General features: G+C 30.5%; 1 long non-coding RNA gene across 1 annotated transcript in view; it reads right to left on the bottom strand.

Moving 5' to 3' along the window:
- Nucleotides 1-1,779: 1,779 nt before the first annotated feature.
- Nucleotides 1,780-8,674, bottom strand: part of LOC112905543 — a 14,486-nt gene continuing 7,591 nt past the window's right edge. Inside the window, exons 2-10 of the long non-coding RNA XR_003231863.1 lie at nt 4,605-4,711; nt 4,285-4,391; nt 3,965-4,071; nt 3,645-3,751; nt 3,325-3,431; nt 3,005-3,111; nt 2,736-2,795; nt 2,401-2,495; nt 1,780-2,283 (exon numbers count right to left, since the gene is read on the bottom strand). This is a non-coding gene — a long non-coding RNA (uncharacterized LOC112905543). The remainder of the gene's footprint in view (nt 2,284-2,400; nt 2,496-2,735; nt 2,796-3,004; nt 3,112-3,324; nt 3,432-3,644; nt 3,752-3,964; nt 4,072-4,284; nt 4,392-4,604; nt 4,712-8,674) is intronic.

Genomic DNA, 8,674 nt, shown 5'->3' with positions numbered 1-8,674 from the left:
ACATGTAAGATTTATTCACTTATTGTATTTTTGCTTTTCTTTTCTTTATTTTCGAGTAATTCGTTTTTGGTTCATTCCTTACACGTTTTTTATCTTTTCTTTCTTTTTACATAAACTTTTACTTTACAATAACATTATTTATAAGTTTTTCTGTTTTTATTTACTTTGAAATTCTTTATCAAAACTTTTCCTTTATTAAATAACGTCATCGAAATCTAAGCATTATCAATTTAATTGTTTTCAAAACTGTTTCTAATCTTTCATTATTTTTAATAGAGATATGGAGTTAAGCAAGACATGAAGTCCAGTAGGAATCATCAGAACTTCTAAAAGAGAGATGTGGACTAATTTAAGCTCAGACAATGCAAAAGGAACACCAAGGACATGTAAGATTTATTCACTTATTGTATTTTTGCTTTTCTTTTCTTTATTTTCGAGTAATTCGTTTTTGGTTCATTCCTTACACGTTTTTTATCTTTTCTTTCTTTTTACATAAACTTTTACTTTACAATAACATTATTTATAAGTTTTTCTGTTTTTATTTACTTTGAAATTCTTTATCAAAACTTTTCCTTTATTAAATAACGTCATCGAAATCTAAGCATTATCAATTTAATTGTTTTCAAAACTGTTTCTAATCTTTCATTATTTTTAATAGAGATATGGAGTTAAGCAAGACATGAAGTCCAGTAGGAATCATCAGAACTTCTAAAAGAGAGATGTGGACTAATTTAAGCTCAGACAATGCAAAAGGAACACCAAGGACATGTAAGATTTATTCACTTATTGTATTTTTGCTTTTCTTTTCTTTATTTTCGAGTAATTCGTTTTTGGTTCATTCCTTACACGTTTTTTATCTTTTCTTTCTTTTTACATAAACTTTTACTTTACAATAACATTATTTATAAGTTTTTCTGTTTTTATTTACTTTGAAATTCTTTATCAAAACTTTTCCTTTATTAAATAACGTCATCGAAATCTAAGCATTATCAATTTAATTGTTTTCAAAACTGTTTCTAATCTTTCATTATTTTTAATAGAGATATGGAGTTAAGCAAGACATGAAGTCCAGTAGGAATCATCAGAACTTCTAAAAGAGAGATGTGGACTAATTTAAGCTCAGACAATGCAAAAGGAACACCAAGGACATGTAAGATTTATTCACTTATTGTATTTTTGCTTTTCTTTTCTTTATTTTCGAGTAATTCGTTTTTGGTTCATTCCTTACACGTTTTTTATCTTTTCTTTCTTTTTACATAAACTTTTACTTTACAATAACATTATTTATAAGTTTTTCTGTTTTTATTTACTTTGAAATTCTTTATCAAAACTTTTCCTTTATTAAATAACGTCATCGAAATCTAAGCATTATCAATTTAATTGTTTTCAAAACTGTTTCTAATCTTTCATTATTTTTAATAGAGATATGGAGTTAAGCAAGACATGAAGTCCAGTAGGAATCATCAGAACTTCTAAAAGAGAGATGTGGACTAATTTAAGCTCAGACAATGCAAAAGGAACACCAAGGACATGTAAGATTTATTCACTTATTGTATTTTTGCTTTTCTTTTCTTTATTTTCGAGTAATTCGTTTTTGGTTCATTCCTTACACGTTTTTTATCTTTTCTTTCTTTTTACATAAACTTTTACTTTACAATAACATTATTTATAAGTTTTTCTGTTTTTATTTACTTTGAAATTCTTTATCAAAACTTTTCCTTTATTAAATAACGTCATCGAAATCTAAGCATTATCAATNAATTTTGTAATTTTCGACTGGTGCATCCCTACGTCGAAGGTTTTTGTTATTCGACGCCGGTGGGGGACGTGCGTCCCCTGTCCGCGCGCGGGGTCATTTCCAGCAGGTTTGGATACCCCCCAAGTGGTAACTGCCACCTTTCAATGGCCGCAAGCGGTCTTCCCGGTGGTTAGAAGCACCTTCAACGACTTAGATCCCCATTCGAAGGCTTGACTTATACCTGCGCAAACAGAAATCACCACCAAGTTGCTTGAAGATGATCTTATCTGAGGAAGAAGTGACACAAGTGCCACCCTTCCACAGAGAGGATCACCTTCAAACCACTTGAAGGTGTTCCCGTTCGCGAAGGGATAAGTCTTACCTACGAGCGGTGATCCTCGCCGTTGAAAGGGACTTCTTACCATGGGAAGACGGCTCCAGCCGTTGAAAGATGACCCTTACCGTTGGGAGCTATCCTCACCCGTTAGAAATGACCCCCGTTGATGGACGGCGTCCCTGGAGAGGCGAGGGGTCCTGAAGAAGGCCTGTAAAAAAAAAGACGTGAAAAGAAGTTATATTAAAAAAGATAATATAGTTAATAAAATAAATAGTGTTAGCTAAATAAAAAGAAAGAGTGTTTAGAGAAAATTTATAAATCCTACCTCTCCTGGATGTCCGCATGATCCTGGAAGGACGATTCCAAAGGCAGCCGATTGGTAAGGTGGTCCTCGTCTGGTGACTGCACTGGAAGATGTACCTGAAAGAGCGTAAACTATCAAACTAAAGAAAGAACGAAAAATCTAAAATAAAAGTTAAGTGATAAAGTAGAAAATATGTTATGAACGTAGTAAAGTAAATAAAAATAAAGGATAGGAACAATAAAATATAAATAGAAAAAAGATTGGGTTACAATAAACTGAAGGAGTTCTACAAAAGGTCTTAAAGTAAATTAAAAAGAATTGTAGATCTGAAAATAAAAAAGAAAAGTAAATCTCACCATTTCTTCTACTGTTATATCCACTTGCCCTTCGTTCCATATGTGGACTGGAGAATTTGCCTAAAAAATAAATATAGTCTTAAACAAAATAGATGTAAATAGAAAGAGAAGAAATAAAAAGCTTAATGAATTAATTAAATGAAAATGGAATAAAAGTCGTAACTAAGTAAAACAAAAAGATCTTAATAAAGTAAAGAAGAAAAAATATTTTAAATAACACACAAACGAAAAGGAAGATTAAAAAAATTAATAAGACATTCAATTCTTACCTTTCTATAAAGTGTCCACCATATGCTCCTTGAGTTAGTCCCATTGGTAATCAGTCCCAATTTCAGTGCTGTGCAAGGTCATCATCCTAAATGGATAGAGTTGTAAACTAAAAAAGAAAAAACAGCTTAAACCATGTGTACAGGGAACTAAAAGAAATTAGAAAACTAAATAAATCGACTAATGTTAATAAAATACAAGTTTCAACCAAATTTAAACAAAAAGGGATGGTTTCAACGAAGAAAAACAAATGTTTTAAGAATGTTCTAAACTGAATAGAAGAAAGGGTAGATTTGAAAGATGCAAGGCTTGTAATTCTTACCCTTCCTTGTAGTGTCCTCTCAGTGATCCTTGGGTAAACCCCATTGGTTATCTGCAAATATTCCAGGACTATCCAGGACGATCATATTAAAGGGATCCAGTTTTCAACTAAAAAAGAAAAAACAGCTTAAAACTTATAAAGGGGACAATAAAATGAATTAGAAAACTAAATTAATCGTCTAATGTAAATATAATACAAGTTTCAACCAAATTTAAACAAAAAGGGATGGTTTCAACAAAGAAAAACAAATGTTTGAAGAATGTCCTAAACTGAATAGAAGAAAGGGTAGATTTGAAAGATGCAAGGCTTATAATTCTTACCCTTCCTTGTAGTGTCCTCTCAGTGATCCTTGGGTAAACCCCATTGGTTATCTGCTAACATTCCAGGACTATCCAGGACGATCATATTAAAGGGAACCAGTTTTCAACTAAAAAAGAGAAAACAGCTTAAAACTTATAAAGGGGGAAATAAAATAAATTAGAAAATTAAATTAATCGTCTAATGTAAGTGAAATACAAGTTTCAACTGAATTTAAACAAAAAGGGATGGTTTCAACGAAGAAAAACAAATGTTTTAAGAATGTTCTAAACTGAATAGAAGAAAGGGTAGATTTGAAAGATGCAAGGCTTGTAATTCTTACCCTTCCTTGTAGTGTCCTCTCAGTGATCCTTGGGTAAACCCCATTGGTTATCTGCAAATATTCCAGGACTATCCAGGACGATCATATTAAAGGGATCCAGTTTTCAACTAAAAAAGAAAAAACAGCTTAAAACTTATAAAGGGGACAATAAAATGAATTAGAAAACTAAATTAATCGTCTAATGTAAATATAATACAAGTTTCAACCAAATTTAAACAAAAAGGGATGGTTTCAACAAAGAAAAACAAATGTTTGAAGAATGTCCTAAACTGAATAGAAGAAAGGGTAGATTTGAAAGATGCAAGGCTTATAATTCTTACCCTTCCTTGTAGTGTCCTCTCAGTGATCCTTGGGTAAACCCCATTGGTTATCTGCTAACATTCCAGGACTATCCAGGACGATCATATTAAAGGGAACCAGTTTTCAACTAAAAAAGAGAAAACAGCTTAAAACTTATAAAGGGGGAAATAAAATAAATTAGAAAATTAAATTAATCGTCTAATGTAAGTGAAATACAAGTTTCAACTGAATTTAAACAAAAAGGGATGGTTTCAACGAAGAAAAACAAATGTTTTAAGAATGTTCTAAACTGAATAGAAGAAAGGGTAGAATTGAAAGATGCAAGGCTTGTAATTCTTACCCTTCCTTGTAGTGTCCTCTCAGTGATCCTTGGGTAAGCTGCATTAGTTATCTGCTAACATTCCAGGACTATCCAGGACGATCATATTAAAGGGATCCAGTTTTCAACTAAAAAAGATAAAACAGCTTAAAACTTATAAAGAGGGAAATAAAAGAAACTACAGAACTAAATAAATCGTCATGTTTGAATCAAATTAAAATGAAAAGGAGTTACTTCAACTAAGAAAAGCTAATGTTTTAAGAATTTCCTAAGCTTAGTGGATGAAAGAGTAGATTTCAAAATTCACAAAGCTGCAAATGTTACCAATCATGTAAGAAAGTACAAAACTTTCATGGTGACAACAGTTTTTTAGTGCAGCATGGTATAAACTAAATTGTTATTTGATAAGATTTGAAAAATAATATTAAACAAACCCCAAAAAAGCCTACGTCAAATTTTGAAGGAATGAAAATTATTTATGTAGCTGTAAACGCAGTCAATCATGTAAAAAAGTACGCAAAATCTTATGGTGACAACAGTTTTTTAGTACGTCACAGAATAAACACCCTAGCGTATTATTATTTGATAAGATATGAAAGATAATTTAAAACAAAACTTGGAAAAGCGCACGTTAAATTCCGAAGGGATGAAAATTATTCAGGAAGCTACAAACGCTATCAATTTTGTAGAAAAGTACGCAGAATCTTATGATGACAACAGTTTTTTAGTACGTCACAGAATAAACACCCTAGCGTATTATTATTTGATAAGATATGAAAGATAATTTAAAACAAAACTTGGAAAAGCGCACGTTAAATTCCGAAGGGATGAAAATTATTCAGGAAGCTACAAACGCTATCAATTTTGTAGAAAAGTACGCAGAATCTTATGATGACAACAGTTTTTTAGTACGTCACAGAATAAACACCCTAGCGTATTATTATTTGATAAGATATGAAAGATAATTTAAAACAAAACTTGGAAAAGCGCACGTTAAATTCCGAAGGGATGAAAATTATTCAGGAAGCTACAAACGCTATCAATTTTGTAGAAAAGTACGCAGAATCTTATGATGACAACAGTTTTTTAGTACGTCACAGAATAAACACCCTAGCGTATTATTATTTGATAAGATATGAAAGATAATTTAAAACAAAACTTGGAAAAGCGCACGTTAAATTCCGAAGGGATGAAAATTATTCAGGAAGCTACAAACGCTATCAATTTTGTAGAAAAGTACGCAGAATCTTATGATGACAACAGTTTTTTAGTACGTCACAGAATAAACACCCTAGCGTATTATTATTTGATAAGATATGAAAGATAATTTAAAACAAAACTTGGAAAAGCGCACGTTAAATTCCGAAGGGATGAAAATTATTCAGGAAGCTACAAACGCTATCAATTTTGTAGAAAAGTACGCAGAATCTTATGATGACAACAGTTTTTTAGTACGTCACAGAATAAACACCCTAGCGTATTATTATTTGATAAGATATGAAAGATAATTTAAAACAAAACTTGGAAAAGCGCACGTTAAATTCCGAAGGGATGAAAATTATTCAGGAAGCTACAAACGCTATCAATTTTGTAGAAAAGTACGCAGAATCTTATGATGACAACAGTTTTTTAGTACGTCACAGAATAAACACCCTAGCGTATTATTATTTGATAAGATATGAAAGATAATTTAAAACAAAACTTGGAAAAGCGCACGTTAAATTCCGAAGGGATGAAAATTATTCAGGAAGCTACAAACGCTATCAATTTTGTAGAAAAGTACGCAGAATCTTATGATGACAACAGTTTTTTAGTACGTCACAGAATAAACACCCTAGCGTATTATTATTTGATAAGATATGAAAGATAATTTAAAACAAAACTTGGAAAAGCGCACGTTAAATTCCGAAGGGATGAAAATTATTCAGGAAGCTACAAACGCTATCAATTTTGTAGAAAAGTACGCAGAATCTTATGATGACAACAGTTTTTTAGTACGTCACAGAATAAACACCCTAGCGTATTATTATTTGATAAGATATGAAAGATAATTTAAAACAAAACTTGGAAAAGCGCACGTTAAATTCCGAAGGGATGAAAATTATTCAGGAAGCTACAAACGCTATCAATTTTGTAGAAAAGTACGCAGAATCTTATGATGACAACAGTTTTTTAGTACGTCACAGAATAAACACCCTAGCGTATTATTATTTGATAAGATATGAAAGATAATTTNATAACAGTTTTTTAATTCGCCTTGAAATAAGTAAGATTTAATTGTTTAATTGACAAAAATTACATAAAAACACTGAACATAAAAATGCGCACCTAAATTTTCAACACATTCAACAATTATTCTAAAACTTCTAACCAAGGAAATATAAATAAAAATGTGTGTAGAATTTAGTGGCGATAACAGTTTTTTAGTGCGCATTGAAATCAGTAAGATTTAATTGTTTAATTGACGAAAACTGCATAAAAATTCAAAACATGAAAACGCGCACGTAAATTTTCGACATGTTCAACAATCAGTTTGAATGTTATAAGAGATGAAATATACATAAAAATGTATGTTGAGTTAGAAACAAAAAAAATATTACAGGAAACACACATTTTTTTTTCTTTTGTCGGCTAGTGTAATATGTGAAAAATAATCTAAATAAAATATAGAATCGACAATTTCTTAGTTGGACTTCAAATAAGTACCTACCGCATTATTATTAAATAAAATGTTCAAAAGCCATTTTTTTATGTATCCTATTGTAGATAAGGAAATAAAAATATTAAATCTGAATAAACATGATCTATCGTACTGTTTCTGATATTGTTTTTTACAAAGTTCTGTATTCTCACATCGAGTGTGTTAGTATCAGTGTCACTGGGAAGTCGAACCGATAAGAGACATTTGTGTGGTTTAAAATAAAGGAGAATATTCTTTACGTTGTATTAAGCCTGAGAATAAAATTTTCAAAAACTACATATACAGGACTATCCAGGACGATCATATTAAAGGGATCCAGTTTTCAACTAAAAAAGATAAAACAGCTTAAAACTTATAAAGAGGGAAATAAAAGAAACTACAGAACTAAATAAATCGTCATGTTTGAATCAAATTAAAATGAAAAGGAGTTACTTCAACTAAGAAAAGCTAATGTTTTAAGAATTTCCTAAGCTTAGTGGATGAAAGAGTAGATTTCAAAATTCACAAAGCTGCAAATGTTACCAATCATGTAAGAAAGTACAAAACTTTCATGGTGACAACAGTTTTTTAGTGCAGCATGGTATAAACTAAATTGTTATTTGATAAGATTTGAAAAATAATATTAAACAAACCCCAAAAAAGCCTACGTCAAATTTTGAAGGAATGAAAATTATTTATGTAGCTGTAAACGCAGTCAATCATGTAAAAAAGTACGCAAAATCTTATGGTGACAACAGTTTTTTAGTACGTCACAGAATAAACACCCTAGCGTATTATTATTTGATAAGATATGAAAGATAATTTAAAACAAAACTTGGAAAAGCGCACGTTAAATTCCGAAGGGATGAAAATTATTCAGGAAGCTACAAACGCTATCAATTTTGTAGAAAAGTACGCAGAATCTTATGATGACAACAGTTTTTTAGTACGTCACAAAATAAACACCCTTGCGTATTATTATTGTTTAATAAGATATGAAAGATAAATAATTTAAAACAAAACTTAGAAAAGCGCACGGAAAATTTCGAAGGGATGAAAGTTATTCACGAAACTGTAAACGCAGTCAACTATGTAAAAAGGTACGCAGAATCTTATGGTGACAACAGTTTTTTAGTACGTCATGATATAAACACCCTACCACATTTTTATTTGATAACACTGGTCAACACCATTTTTATTTCCTTAATTTTTTTTTATTTTTATTGAGTATTTCTATATCTCTGATTATGAAAAAAATAGTGGATGATTGCTAACAGCTTTACTTTTTGAAATATACGATTTTAGTATTTCGACTAAGTAATACAAAAAAATTACTATACATGTAAGCTAAATTTCAATTCTACACTATCAAATGATCTTTTAGACGATTTCCTTAAATGAACGACATCAG

This window comes from Agrilus planipennis, unplaced genomic scaffold, assembly GCF_000699045.2.
Source record: "Agrilus planipennis isolate EAB-ADULT unplaced genomic scaffold, Apla_2.0 scaffold414, whole genome shotgun sequence".
Lineage (NCBI taxonomy): Eukaryota > Metazoa > Arthropoda > Insecta > Coleoptera > Buprestidae > Agrilus > Agrilus planipennis.
The sequence above is the reverse complement of the archived record's forward strand: the minus strand, read 5'-3'. Positions and strand labels throughout refer to the sequence as shown.